This window comes from Pleurodeles waltl, chromosome 2_2 (genome assembly GCF_031143425.1).
Source record: "Pleurodeles waltl isolate 20211129_DDA chromosome 2_2, aPleWal1.hap1.20221129, whole genome shotgun sequence".
In the NCBI taxonomy this organism is placed as follows: domain Eukaryota; kingdom Metazoa; phylum Chordata; class Amphibia; order Caudata; family Salamandridae; genus Pleurodeles; species Pleurodeles waltl.
The window spans coordinates 1,092,669,470-1,092,684,985 of NC_090439.1; positions in this window are offsets into that span (position 1 = coordinate 1,092,669,470).

Genomic DNA, 15,516 nt, shown 5'->3' on the forward strand with positions numbered 1-15,516 from the left:
CGGGGGTTAGCTGAGGGTGATTTTCCTTTACCCTGACAAGAGTGAGGGTCCTTGCTTGGATAGGGGGTTACCTGACTGCCAACCAAAGACCTCATTTCTAACAGGCAGTTTCGGTACAGAAAAACACCAGAAACATTAGATGACCTCCTAACAGCATTGTGTGGCCCAGTTGAGGCATGCAATTTCTGCACATTTTTAGATGAGATGATTAGAGACCAGTGGCAAATACAAACTCCATAAAAATCCAAGAGCAAAAGCAAATTATAGGGGATCCTAAATTACATTAATTGGCCAAAACAGGTAAAACCATCGAACAATCTGAGTTATCGGTCAAAGAAGTACATAATGATAGAGAAGAAAAGTAGTGAAATTTGTAGTGTGGGCCAACAGGCTGTGAGGGTAGTGTTGGAGTGTAGTTATTATAATCAAAAATTACCATGAAATGTTTGCAAATTAAGGTATAATGATGTCGCATAGAAAATGTATGAATGTGCTTTTAACATACGCGCTTGAAATGTGCCCACGGGGAGTGGCCACCAATGTATACGATGATGAATGACGTTGACTAAAAATGAATTATTGATGTACTAATGTGTGGTTTTGTATTAGCTTTAAGAGTTATATGTTAAGATTTTGCCAAAATTAATTGCTAGGCCTTAGTTAGCATGAGTCGGGGCCTAGCGGCCGGTCTCATATTAAATGTGTTTTTCTAACGTGCAATGTGCTGACTTACTGAAGGACATGTAGCCGTACTTTTCCAGAAGCTAGAAGATGTGTGTAACCGTAGTAAATTCTTTCTCATGAGACTCGACTTGCTCAAGGAGACATTCTTGCTGAATGCAACAGTATAAACTTGCAACAGGTACAAGGTCGCCTGAACTGGTAAAGACAATGGGACTACTGACTGAGCCCGCAAGAATAAAAGTTTCTACCTGACATTCTACCCGTTGGGGACGTCAAATACAGGAGCCAATGAACTATGTGATAACTGTCTTAAAGTGAAAATCCTAGTGAGGTGACAAGTCAATTATTGGTTGGAGATAATGATGCACCAAAATGTACCCAATTGGAAATTAAGAGACTGTACAGCAAGAGTAATATAACCCCGTGTCACAAGGAGAAATCAGCCATTATGTGCCATTCTTTGCTAGTACCTAGACACTTTGTCACTCTGTTTGACTCTTCAAACCATCCTTACCCTTGCCTTGCTCGTTTTATACTTTTCCTCCTTATGAGGGAAGTGTTCCTTATTACCTGTCTTGCTGAACTTTGCTGCATTTCCTGGCTGATGGTGAATCAACTGATGTCCTGAGGATGAAGACTGACTCTGTATGCTGACCCATAAAGGAGGGTAACTATATGATATTAAAATTGTAATTGTCTGTTTGCCTTTTCTTTCTAGGTACCAACTGCTTCTTTTGATAGAGACCATAGTCAGATGTTTTCTAAATTTGTGTTGATAAATTATTTTGCATGAAGCCCAACATTCTAATGCTAATTCGAGGATAGTTAAGGGGTTCACTAAGACGGAAGCAAATAGACAAAGGACTGAATCGATGTTTTGTTGAATAATGCGCTAATGATACTCTGCTAAGATTAGTCCATGTTGACGTCGTGCTTTGTTCTAATGTTTATGATCTTTGCTTTGATGAAATCTTATTCGAGTTGCCATATTGTGACATTGTTGATGTGTTTTCTGGTATTGAGACTAATAAACTTGCTAGTAGAGTGTAATCAATAGGGAATAAATATCATAAATCTTACTAAATTTTGTGTGGTTATTCATGACTGAAAGGTCATGGGGTGCTTCGGTTTTCATTAATGTCCCTAACCAATTTGATTGATTTGTTATTGTGAATATTGATGACGTTATTGATCTATTGATTGACATGCTGATTAGTTATCTCGTCTTAAGGTGTCTCCAATCAGGGTCAAAAGATTCATAGGCCTAAAACAAGTCCCAGATTAAGTAAATTGCCTAAAACGGGACGCGTTGTCAGTTCTGGTAGCAGAGGACGGTTCAGGCCCTTTGGGGCCCTAGGACTAGGGAAAAGTTTTTTGGAAGTGTTTTCAAAATAATGCAAATTGGAGAAATGATGTGCCCCTAAGTCCCAAATGACTTTCCCGGAATCTCGGAGCTTGCCGAAGTGAGTTGGGTATGTTCTCAGCGTTCTAGTGATAGGTATGCGTGACGTAGAATTCGCGCTTGCTCCGCTTATGCATATCGCAGGTGAATTGTGAAGGTTATGTGAGAATTTAGGCCAGGTAATGTTTTAGTAGGAGTGGGCGTACTCCGCAGTATGAGAGTAGGGAAGTTGGCGAACTTCATGTGAGTGTGGCGCTTTGTGCTAAAAAATTGTCAACGTGGTTGTTGGTGATGTACGGACCCGGCGTGGTCTAAGACTCCGGAGTATATTGATAAGTATACAGTATGAGACACTTGGTTTATGTTGTAATTTGCGTGGTTTAATAGGTCAATCGGGCGTGGTTGACGAGTCAAGTTTGAGTCAAAGTGTGTGAGTGAAACCTTCGATGGAGATTTGGTAAGTTCTAAAGTGCACTAGGACAAACCATTGACAAGTCAAGAGTAGAATTTGCGGGTCGAATTCTGCTTGCGGGTGTGGGAGCTGAGAAGGAGAGAGTAGCGGCCGAGGCTTCAAGTGAAATCTCTGTAAAGTTCTGAAGCGATTGTGTTACCCTTCCTGTAGTAAACCGGCAAATTTGAGTTTTGTTGTTGAAGTGCTCGCAATATATTGCATTCGTTTTGTGTGAATAAAGAGTGAGGAAGACAAGCCACAGGGCTTTGTCAGCCGCAGTGTGTGTGAGTGTGACGCCATTGGAGCTGCGCTGAGATAGGTCAGCTAATAAGAAGGGTCGCGCACGGATTGGCAGCCGTCCGTGAGAGGCAATTGTTTGGAAAGGCAGGTAAAGGGTGTTCTGGGAATTTAAGTCACTTCCTGATTCAGTTATAAATGAAATAAGAGACGCAAAAATGAAGTTCTTCAAGGCTTTAAAGAGCGCTTTGAGGGGAGATGTGTACATTACCGCAAGTGTGGGGGAGCCTACACCGCCAGAGGATACTCCGGCTTATGCCGTGATGGAGGAGAAGGGAGTCGCGCCATGTCTTTGGCTAAAGCAATGGTGCAAATTAACAGAAAAAGATGGGTGTTTGGCGTTTCCAGAGAATGGAACCTTTAACATAGGGGTTCTAGAGAATTTGCGGAAAGCGTTAAATGAGCAAAAGCCGCCTCCGAGACCAGCTCAGTTTGAGGCGTTACCGATTTGGGAATTAATGGCCATACGACAGAGGCAACAAAAATTCGAGAGGAGAATGAGGAAAGCAGAAAAAACTCTAGCAGAGGCTAAATGGGATAGCGAGACCAGGATGTGGAGAAGGGAAATAATAGACGGAGTTAGGATGTTTCCGGCAATAACTCAGGAGGCCGAAACACAGGGAAGAAAGGCCACTTGTAAAACAGACAAGGGCTCTAGTAAGCAACAGGAGACTCAGAAGTCTTGGGTAGATGCAGATGATTCAGATAATGATGAGTTTCTCAATCAGTTGTTACATGATCGACCGCCACCATATGCCATAAATGACAATAGACCAAGTACTAGTGCCGGTCCTGTAAATTCGACACAAAATCAGGGGACCATGAATACAGCACAGACAAATAATGTTATCACATCAGCTCCGATACAGAATGGTGCTAGTGTATCCACTGCACCCGAGACGCAAATACAATTGCAGCCACCACCAGATCAGAGGCTCTACCCTGATGTCCCAGTATTAGAGACGACTACGAATTTGATGGTGCCGCCTGATCCAGCATACACGAGATCAAAGTTAGTGCAGATTGAGCCAACTCCACATTTGCTGCTCCATCCGCCGCAACCGGTGGTTCCGAATTACACCTCGGTCACAGGACCGCTGTCAGTAATGAATCAAGCTATGGGAGTAAATGCTCCACCGGGATTGGGAAACGGACAGTCACCAGCTGCTATATCTTTGCCAATTACCGTTGGTCCACCAGTACCGCTGTATGCGCAGGCGAAACCTAGTGTGTGTGACCACGGAGTAATGACTCAAGAGGTGATAAGAGGGGGGTTCACAGAAAGCTCTCAACGGATGACACCGGGAGAACAGACAGCGGAGAGGTCTAGATCCTTGTTGGACTTCAGCCCGATTGGGGTTCCTTTAGAAACAATGAGACAAGCAGGCCTGGGCCTACTGACTCCACAGGTACTGGGTGCAAATACGTCACAAACGCCGATGGTGCAGGCTGGAAATATCTTGTTGCAAGGTTTAACTGCGCAACAGTTGAATGAATGGTTAGACAAGCTTAACACTCCACAGACTACTCCTGCGACAGCAGAGCGGTCAGAGAGAGAGGAATACCTGAATTTTGTCAGGTTGGGTGTGGAAGCAGCTGAGCTAGTAGAAGGAAGCATGGAATGAACAAGTTAGAATCATACACTGAAGCAGCATTAAGATATCTGTGCCCAAAAATAACCAAAGAAGTAAGTAAGGTGCACCAGAGGTTGGCAAACCTAGCAGATAAATATGGCATAGACTTAGACAATACTAAGCATCTGGAGAGGAGTTATAGGTTAGACTTCGATCCTAAAAAATTTGATCATATGAAGTCTACTGGGATGAAGGCACACCTTAAAGAAATACTACAGAGTGCTCAAGTTTGGGGAGCATTAGAGAAGTGGGAAGGCAGATGGGCGAAGAAGAGAGATAAGAGGAAAAGTGACTGCCTGGAACAGCATCAGGCGAAAGCTGTGCCAGACACGGGAACAATAAAGATGTTACCGATGAGAGGAACAGCTGGAGGGGTTCTAGTTCATGTACCGTGGTCTAGAGGTGACATTTTGTCATTCACAAATGATTATCCCAGGTTGAGGGAAAAGCCAATAGAATGGTGCCAGCAGACGGACAGGTTTGTGAAGCTTGCAAAATGTCTTTGGGAAGACCTGAATACACTGTTTGAGATTATAGTTCCAGACGATTTGTGGCTTGAGTGCAAGAGGAGTGTTGATTGGCCGACAGCGGAACCGCCAAGGGACAGGGCTACAGGAGCACCGTCTCCTGAGGTGATGAAGTACTACTATAAGGTGATTGAGCTCTTGAAGCAGAAGCTGTCGCCGAAAGTCACTGATTGGCAAAAGATTGATCGAACGGCACAAGAAGGCAAAGAGTCAATACATGCTTACTATGAGAGATTGTTAAAGGCGTTCAAACACTACAGTGGAACAGAGGTCATAGAACCGAAAGACATGACTCACCTTGTGTTTAGGTTCATTGAAGGACTAAGGCCAGAGATTAGCCAGATGATTGAGAATCATTTGATCTGTTGGCAAGTGAAGCCGATTGACGAGGTGTTGCAGTATGCGAAATACTGTAGTGATGAGATTGAGTTGAAGCAGAGACAGCTGAAAGAGAAGGTGATGGTGATGCAAATTAAGGCAGCCCAAGTGGGAATGCAGGGAAACGGAAGACAGCAGATGGTGCAGCAGCCGCAAGGAAATGGAATGTTTCAAACACAAGCGAGAGGCCGAGGTCAAGGAGGTTTTGTGACCCGTGGTCCAGACTTGAATACTGTTGGGGTTCAAAATGATGTGCAAGGGATGAAAAAGATGTCACCATGCCATGCGGACGGGGCGTGGGACACTGGAAGCGGGAATGTCCGATGATGGTGCAGGATGGTGTTGTTCAACAAAACAATGATATCGGTGCATTTCAAAATGTGAGGGGTCCAGGAATGAGGGGTCCAAATCTGAATTTTCAGAATAACATGGTTCAGATGCAAGGCCTCCAGCCCATGCAACAAATGCAAATGCCACGTGTACAACCAGTGCAGGGGCAGCAAGTACAACAGCGGATTCCCATGGTACCTAGACAGCAAATGCAGTTGCCTTTAGCTCCAATGAGACAGCAACAGATGATGCTTCCTCAACAGGTCACAGGTCAAACAATGAGTCAAAATAATGCAGTACAACAGTTCCCATTGCGTGGTGAGAATGGAATAAACAATGAATGGTCGGATGACTGTTCGGATAGTGAGGAGTGCAGGCTTGCAGCGTCCCTAGAAGTAGATCAGAGGGGACTTTATGTGCAAGGAAAGGTGATGGGTCACAAGGTTTCATTCCTGGTTGACACAGGAGCTACACGCTCTACAGTCAGAAGTGCAGAGGTTCCGAAATTGCCGCTTTCAGGGCGTACTATAAAGGTGGTAGGAGTAGCAAATCAGCTCCTGACTAATCTGATTACAGATCCGGCTCCAGGTCGAGATTGGTACCTTCCAGGGATTGCACAGGTTTGTAGTCTGTGATTCGAGTCCCGTGTCCCTACTGGGAAGAGACTTGCTGTGTAAAACGAGGTGTTCAATCACCTGTTCCAATGAAGGAATTGAGGTGCAGACCAACAGTGATGATGAAGGGGATGATGGTCAGATCTCAGAACCAGAGACGGAGACCACAGATGAGGAGCACCCTTTGATAAGCTTTTTCCCGATGTTCACAGTGACCGATTTGCCAACCGAATTGCAGGGGACAGTCTCTGAGAAAGTGTGGGATTTGACAGGAAAAGAAGTGGGGCTGATCAAAGGAGTAGAACCAGTCAAAGTAGACGTGAAGCCAAATGCCGTGTTTCCCCAGGTACCGCAGTACCACATGGCGCAAGATGTCCTTATACAGGTGACGCAGATAATTGCGGATTTTGTAAAGCAAGGAGTCCTAAAAGAAGTGATGAGCAGCCCGTGTAATTTGCCAATAATGGGACTGAGAAAGCCTTGTGGGAAAGTTCAAATTGTCCAAGATCTGAGAAAAATTAATGAGATAGTGGTAAAATGTTGCCCAATAGTGCCAAATCCAGCCGTGATCATGTTCCAGGTTCCATGTGATGCAGAGTGGTTCACAGTCGTGGACTTGTCCCAAGCGTTCTTTTCTGTGCCTCTTCATGAGGATAGGCAATTTCTTTTCAGTTTCAAATTCTTGGACAAGGTTTACAGTTGGTGTCGAATTCCTCAAGGGTTTTCAGAATCGCCTTCCTACTTCAATCAGATATTGAAGAAGGATTTGGAAGCATTGGAATTGCCTTTTAATTCGACTCTAGTACAGTACATTGATGATTTGTTGATTGCGTCCACACGAAAGATGACTGCAGGTACGATACTATTACCTTACTGAATCATTTGGGAAAGAACGGACATAAAGTGTCCCCAAAGAAGCTGCAGTACTGCCAGAAAGAGGTGAAGTACTTAGGCCACCTGATTGAGAAGGGGTCAAGGAGAATATCCAAAGAAAGAGTGACAGCCATATTACAGATGAGTCCCCCGACATCCAAGAAAGACGTTAGGATGTTTTTGGGAATGGTGGGCTACTGTCGCCAGTGGATTCCCAACTTCTCAATTATCTCTAAGCCTTTGGTGAGGATGACCGTTAAGGAGGTTAAGGATAGCCCGGGTACCATAACTATGTCCGAGAAAGAGATGAGGGCATTCATTGAACTGAGAGAATGTATGTGCAGGGCTCCAGCTTTAGGTCTACCTGACCACGCAAAGCCTTTTGTCCTGGTTTGTCATGAACGTGATGCTTGTTCTTTGTCTGTTCTGACCCAGGTCCATGGAGGTGCAAACCGCCCAGTAGCATATTTTTCAGCTACTTTGACTCAGTTGCAGCAGCCTTGCCGGATTGTCTGCGTGCAGTTGCAGCAGTTGGTCAAAGCCTCGCTCAATGTGAAGGTATAGTGATGGGGCATCCCCTAACAGTAATTGTCCCACACTCAGTCGAAATACTACTCACCCGAATCAAGAGGCAGCATATGACAAAATGCCCGTCTGACCAGATATGAAACGATTATATTGGGGTCACCTAATGTGTCATTAAAACGCTGTACTGTGTTAAACCCGGCAACTTTGCTTCCTAATGAAAATACAGATGTTGATGATGCTGAGGAAGTAGAACATGATTGTCTTGAGGTAACAGAACTGTGCACCAAACCAAGACCTGACATTAAAGATACTCAATTGGAGGAAAATGATTACATTATCTTTGTTGATGGTTCATGCCTAAAGACTCAGTAGGAGTGCTAAGAGCCGGATATGCCGTATGTACAATAACTGGAATCCTGGAAGCATCTTGGCTCGAAAGAGAGTACTCTGCTCAAGTGGCTGAATTGGTTGCTCTTACTAGGGCATGTCATGCTGCTGACAAATTGAAAGTCACTATCTATACAGACAGCAGATACGGATTTAAAATTGTTGATGATTTTGGCCAGCTATGGTCACAGAGGGGTTTCATGACCTCTTCTGGTTCTCCAATGAAAAATGATGAAAGAATTAAGGAGTTGTTGCACGCGATTCAGTTACCTCTTGAAATTGCCGTGGTGAAATGCAGCGCTCATGTGAAATCACAAGACTTTGTGTCAATGGAAAACAGATATGCAGATCAAGTCGCAAGGTTTTGTGCATTGAACTGTATATCGTTCAAGGATCAGTGGGAATTGTTTCCTGAAACTGAAAATGAGACATGCACAGGTTATGCACTGAGGGTGGTTGACACGATGGAAGAACTAAAATTGTTGCACGGACGTGCCAGCAGAGAAGAGAAACGTTCTTGGCTTAAAATGCAATGTGTACAAAGACCTGATGATGTGTGGGTTTCAGATGAGGGGAAAATGGTTTTGCCAAACAGTCTCTTGTCACAGATTGCAAGGTTTTACCATGGTCAAGCACATATTGGGAGGGGCGCCATGATCAGGTTGTTCAAAATAGATTGGTTCAATCCAAAATTCAGGCAAGCTGCAGAAGTAATCTGTCACAGATGTATCATCTGTCAGCAGATGAAGGCAGGGAAAGGGACTGTGGTGAATTTGAGCCACATTGGGAGAGCAGGAGGTACATTTAGCAGAATGCAATTGGATTTTATTGAGATGCCTGTGTGTGGAGGAATGAGATACGTGTTGGTGATTGTGTGTATCTTTAGTCATTGGATTGAAGCTTACCCTACGCGTAGGAATGACAGTCTCACAGTAGCGAAGTTGCTGCTTAGGGAATTAATACCACGTTTCGGTTTCCCGATCTCTTTAGAATCAGATATAGGAAGTCACTTCAACAATGAGGTGGTTAAGCTCTTGTGTGCAGCATTGAACATTGAACAGAAGCTGCATTGTAGCTACCGTCCTGAAGCCTCAGGACTAGTGGAGCAGATGAATGGTGCCTTGAAGTCGAGGATGGCGAAAATGTACACAGCTAGAAATTTGAAATGGCCAGATGCATTGCCTTTAGTGCTAATGTCAATGAGAAATACACCTAACAAGAAAACAGGACTGTCTCCTTATGAAATTCTCATGGTCCGAGCTATGAGATTGCTCGCAGTGCCTGCAAATGCTCTAGTAAATATGACGGATGATATGGTGTTGGACTACTGCAAGGGTCTGGCTGACGTGGTCCGCTCTTTCTCTCACCAGGTGGAAGCAACCACACTGCCACCGATAAATGATCCAGGTCACAATCTGAAAGCTGGTGACTGGGTTGTTGTCAAGAAACACGTGAGGAAGTCGTGTTGGAAGGGGCCGTATCAAGTGATACTGACAACTACTACGGCTCTGAACTGTGCGGGAATTCTAAACTGGATCCATGCCAGTCACACAAAGAAGGTGACGTGTCCAACTGATGAGGAAATTGAGTTGTCGAAAATAACAGCTACAGAGAAGAAAGTCTCAGGGCCAGAGTGTAATCAAAGGGGAACTGAGAGTGAAGGAGAGCCCGTTGAGGATGGTTTGGTCACTCAAACAGCAAACAAGATCCAGAAGGGTGACGGTGAGCCTATCTCAACTGAGGCACCAAGAGGACCGACCCAAAGAGAGGTTCTCCCAGAAGCAGACAGATACAGGTTTGAAGTTGAACCCCTGACAGACCCAGAAGGTGAAGGAGTTGAGGCAGAAGACAGTCGAAGTGTTCAGACTCCTCCTGAGCTACTTGCAGATCCAGCAAGAGAAAACACCATAGCACAAGAGGAGGGCATTGAACAGCAACCTGAAAAGCCAAACAGTAGAAGGACACTGAGAGGAGATAAGTGGCCAGAGTCACAAGCTGAAAAAGGGAAAGTGGTCATCAATGAAACAATAGAGGAAGAGGTCGATACCACAAGGAAAGAAGATCTGAGTGAAGGAGAATTGCAGGGTGACCGCAAGTTGAAAAAAAAGAAAATAGCAAACAGAAGATACGCAGGTCCTGAATGGGCTTATGCAACGTCAGCCGAGTGGCAACAGGAGTTCTTGGGTTTCTGTTTTGATCGTGAAGTTCCAGGTCAATATTATGGCACTTGAAGTTGGCTACAAATAAAAGAGACTGTGTTAAACTGAAATTGAATAAAGGGAAACCTGAGAGAAGAGACTGATAAATTACCGGATGTGACACTGTTAACCTGAATTGACTTTCGAAAAATCGATTGTGACAAGCTGCTAACTGGATTGACAAAAAAAGACCCTGGGGGTGAATGAGAAAGCTGTAAATACTTGCTGAAGAAAGACTTTTTGCTTAGCTTTATTGAAAAAAAAAAGAAAAAAGAGACAGTTATTAACCATTCTCATATTAGTTGTTTACACTTATAGTACTTTACCTTCTGATTCTTTACAGATCATGCCTAGGTCAGGAGATGACGTTGAGGGGAATAAGCGCTGTAAATATTTGGGTATTGCTTTGGGTGTTGTGTGTGTGATATTCATTATAGCTTTATTTGTGGAAATGCGTTTGGTGGATGAGAGTGAAGCTAACAATGCTACAGTTTCTGAGACTGCTACACTAACACCATGGGAGAGGTTTGAGCAAGATACAAAGGGCCTTATTTATACTTTTTGGTGCAAAACTGCACTAATGCAGTTTTGCACCAAAAAGTTTTGCACCGGCTTGCACCATTTTTTAGCACCAGCTGGGCACCATATTTATGGAATGGTGCAAGCCGGTGCAAAGGGTAGGCTAGCTAAAAAAAAATGACGTTACGCAGTTTTGAGTCAAAATAAATGATTCTGAGCAGATTAGCATCATTTTTTGACGCTAAGGGGCATATTTATACTCTGTTCGCACTGAATTAGCGTCATTTTTTTTTTACTCTAACTCAGTGCAAAACTAACTCCATATTTATACTTTGGTGCTAGACCCGTTGTTGGACCTGGCTTTTTGACGGGGACATCCCCAAACTTTTTGCCTCCTTCCTCCTATTTTTTCTGACCTGTTGTTGTTGGCTTTTGACCTCTGGGCACTTTACCACTGCTAACCAGTGCTAAAGTGCATATGCTCTCTGTGTAAATTGTACTACTGATTGGTTGATCCATGATTGACTATTTAATTTACTTGTAAGTCCCTGGTAGAGTGCACTACATGTGCCTAGGGCAGGTAGATTAAATGCTACTAGTGGGCCTGCAGCACTGGTTGTGCCACCCACCTCAGTAGCCCCTTAACCTTGTCTCAGGCCTGCCATTGCAAGGCCTGTGTGTGCAGTTTCACTGCCACTTCGACTTGGCATTTAAAGGTACTTGCCAAGCCTAGAACTCCCCTTTTTCTATACATAAGTCACCCCTAATGTGTGCCCTAGGTAACCCCTAGAGCAGGGTGCTGTGTGGGTAAAAGGCAGGACATGTACTTGTGTGGTTATATGTCCTGGTAGTGTAAAACTCCTAAATTCGTTTTTACACTACTGTGAGGCCTGCTCCCTTCATAGGCTAACATTGGGGCTGCTCTCATACATTGTTGAAGTGGCAGCTGCTGATCTGAAAGGAGCAGGAAGGTCATATTTAGTATGGCCAGAATGGTAATATAAAATCCTGCTGACTGGTGAAGTCGGATTTAATATTACTATTCTAGAAATGCCACTTTTAGAAAGTGAGAATTTCTTTGCACTAAAATCTTGTTGTGCCCTTCAATCCACGTCTGGCTAGGTTTAGTTGACAGCTCCTTGTGCATTCACTCAGACACACCCCAAACACAGGGTACTCAGCCTCACTTGCATACATCTGCATTTTGAATGGGTCTTCCTGGGCTGGAAGGGTGGAGGGCCTGCCCTCACACAAAGGACTGCCACACCCCCTACTGGGACTCTGGCAGACAGGATTGAACTGAAAGGGGGCTTGGTGCATTTCTTAGACACTCTTTGAAGTCACCCCCACTTCAAAGGCACAACTTAGTATAAAACAGGGCCTCTGCCCTACCTCATCAGACACTTGCTGGAGAAGAAACCGGAACCAGAAACTACATCCTGCCAAGAAGAACTGCCTGGCTGCTAAAAGGACTCACCTGTCTGCTTTCTACAAAGGACTGCTGCCTTGCTGTTGCCCTGCTGCCTTGCTGAACTCTTGTCTGGCTGTGAAAGTGCTCTCCAAGGGCTTGGATAGAGCTTGCCTCCTGTTCCTTGAAGTCTCAGGGCCAAAAAGACTTCTCTCTTTTACTTGGACGCTCCGTGCGCCGAAAATTTTGACGCACAGCTTGTTTCGCGGCGAGAAAAACGCCGCACTCCGACGCTGATCGACGCGACGCTCTTGGGACGATCGAAGATCCGACGCACGGCCTCGCAAGGACAACGCCGCCCGACCTCTAGCCCCTTCGCTGCCAGGCCTTTTCCCCCTCCTGTGCCGAGCCTTTTTTTGGCTATTTGGAGCAGTTCGCGCTTAGGCCCTCATAACTTTTTGTTCACATAAGCTACCCATGCCAAATTTGCGTCCTTTTTTTCCAACATCCTAGGGATTCTAGAGGTACCCAGACTTTGTGGGTTCCCCAGAAGGAGGCCAAGAAATTAGCCAAAAAACAGTGAAAATTTCATTTTTTTAAAAAAAATTGGAAAAATGGGCTGCAGAAGAAGGCTTGTGGTTTTTTCCCTGAAAAGGGCATCAACAAAGGGTTTGCGGTGATAAAATCACCAGCTTCCCAGCTTTCAGGAACAGGCAGACTTGAATCAGAAAACCCAATTTTTCAACCCAATTTTGGCATTTTACTGGGACATACCCCATTTTTACGATTTTTTGTGCTTTCAGCCTCCTTCCAGTCAGTGACAGAAATGGGCATAAAACCAACGCTGGATCCCATAAACCGCAACATTTCTGAAAAGTAGACAAAATTCTGAATTCAGCAAGGGGTAATTTGTGTAGATCCTACAAGGGTTTCCTACAGAAAATAGCAACTGAAAAAGAAAAATATGGAAATTGAGGTGAAAAAAACATCAATTTTTCTCTAAGTTTTACTCTGTAACTTTTTCCTGCAATGTCAGATTTTCGAAAGCAATATACCGTTACGTCTGCTGGACTCTTCTGGTTGCGGAGATATATAGGGCTTGTAGGTTCATCAAGAACTCTAGGTACCCAGAGCCAATAAATGACCTGCACCCTGCAGTGGGTTTTCATTCTATGCCGGGTATACAGCAATTCATTTGCTGAAATATAAAGAGTAAAAAAATAGCTATCAAGAAAACCTTTGTATTTCCAAAATGGGCACAAGATAAGGTGTTGAGAAGCAGTGGTTATTTGCACATCTCTGAATTCCGGGGTGCCCATACTAGCATGTGAATTACAGGGCATTTCTCAAATAGACGTCTTTTTTACACACTGTCTTACATTTGGAAGGGAAAAATGTAGAGAAAGACAAGGGGCAATAACACTTGTTTTGCTATTCTATGTTCCCCCAAGTCTCCCGATAAAAATGATACCTCACTTGTGTGGGTAGGCCTAGCGCCCGCGACAGGAAACGCCCCAAAGCGCAACGTGGACACATCACAGAAAACAGACCTGTTTTTAGCAAAGTGCCTACCTGTAGATTTTGGCCTCTAGCTCAGCCGCCACCTAGGGAAACCTACCAAACCTGTGCATTTCTGAAAACTAGAGACCTAGGGGAATCCAAGATGGGGTGATTTGTGTGGCTCGGACCAGGTTCTGTTACCCAGAATCCTTTGCACACCTCAAAATTTGGCTAAAAAAACACATGTTCCTCACATTTCTGTGGCAGAAAGTTCTGGAATCTGAGAGGAGCCACAAATTTCCTTCCACCCAGCGTTCCCCCACGTCTCCCGATAAAAATGATACCTCACTTGTGTGGGTAGGCCTAGCGCCCGCGACAGGAAACACCCCAAAGCGCAATGTGGACACATCACAGAAAACAGACCTGTTTTTAGCAAAGTGCCTACCTGTAGATTTTGGCCTCTAGCTCAGCCGCCACCTAGGGAAACCTACCAAACCTGTGCATTTCTGAAAACTAGAGACCTAGGGGAATCCAAGATGGGGTGATTTGTGTGGCTCGGACCAGGTTCTGTTACCCAGAATCCTTTGCAAAGCTCAAAAATTGGCTAAAAAAACACATGTTCCTCACATTTCTGTGGCAGAAAGTGCTGGAATCTGAGAGGAGCCACAAATGTCCTTCCACCCAGCGTTCCCCCACGTCTCCCGATAAAAATGATACCTCACTTGTGTGGGTAGGTCTAGCGCCCGCGACAGGAAACGCCCCAAAGCGCAACGTGGACACATCACAGAAAACAGACCTGTTTTTAGCAAAGTGCCTACCTGTAGATTTTGGCCTCTAGCTCAGCCGCCACCTAGGGAAACCTACCAAACCTGTGCATTTCTGAAAACTAGAGACCTAGGGGAATCCAAGATGGGGTGATTTGTGTGGCTCGGACCAGGTTCTGTTACCCAGAATCCTTTGCAAAGCTCAAAAATTGGCTAAAAAAACACATGTTCCTCACATTTCTGTGGCAGAAAGTTCTGGAATCTGAGAGGAGCCACAAACTTCCTTCCACCCAGCGTTCCCCCACGTCTCCCAATAAAAATGATACCTCACTTGTGTGGGTAGGCCTAGCGCCCGCGACAGGAAACGCCCCAAAGCGCAACGTGGACACCACCAAAATTTTGGAAGAAAACAGAGGTGTTTTTTGCGAAGTGACTACCTGTAGATTTTGGCCTCTAGCTCAGCCGGCACCTAGGGAAACCTACCAAACCTGTACATTTCTGAAAACTAGAGACCTAGGGGAATCCAAGGAGGGGTGACTGGCGGGGCTCGGACCAGGTTCTGTTACCCAGAATCCTTTGCAAAGCTCAAAAATTGGCTAAAAAAACACATGTTCCTCACATTTCTGTGGCAGAAAGTGCTGGAATCTGAGAGGAGCCACACATGTCCTTCCACCCAGCGTTCCCCCACGTCTCCCGATAAAAATGATACCTCACTTGTGTGGGTAGGCCTAGCGCCCGCGACAGGAAACGCCCCAAAGCGCAACGTGGACACATCACAGAAAACAGACCTGTTTTTAGCAAAGTGCCTACCTGTAGATTTTGGCCTCTAGCTCAGCCGCCACCTAGGGAAACCTACCAAACCTGTGCATTTCTGAAAACTAGAGACCTAGGGGAATCCAAGGAGGGGTGACTGGCGGGGCTCGGACCAGGTTCTGTTACCCAGAATCCTTTGCAAAGCTCAAAAATTGGCTAAAAAAACACATGTTCCTCACATTTCTGTGGCAGAAAGTTCTGGAATCTGG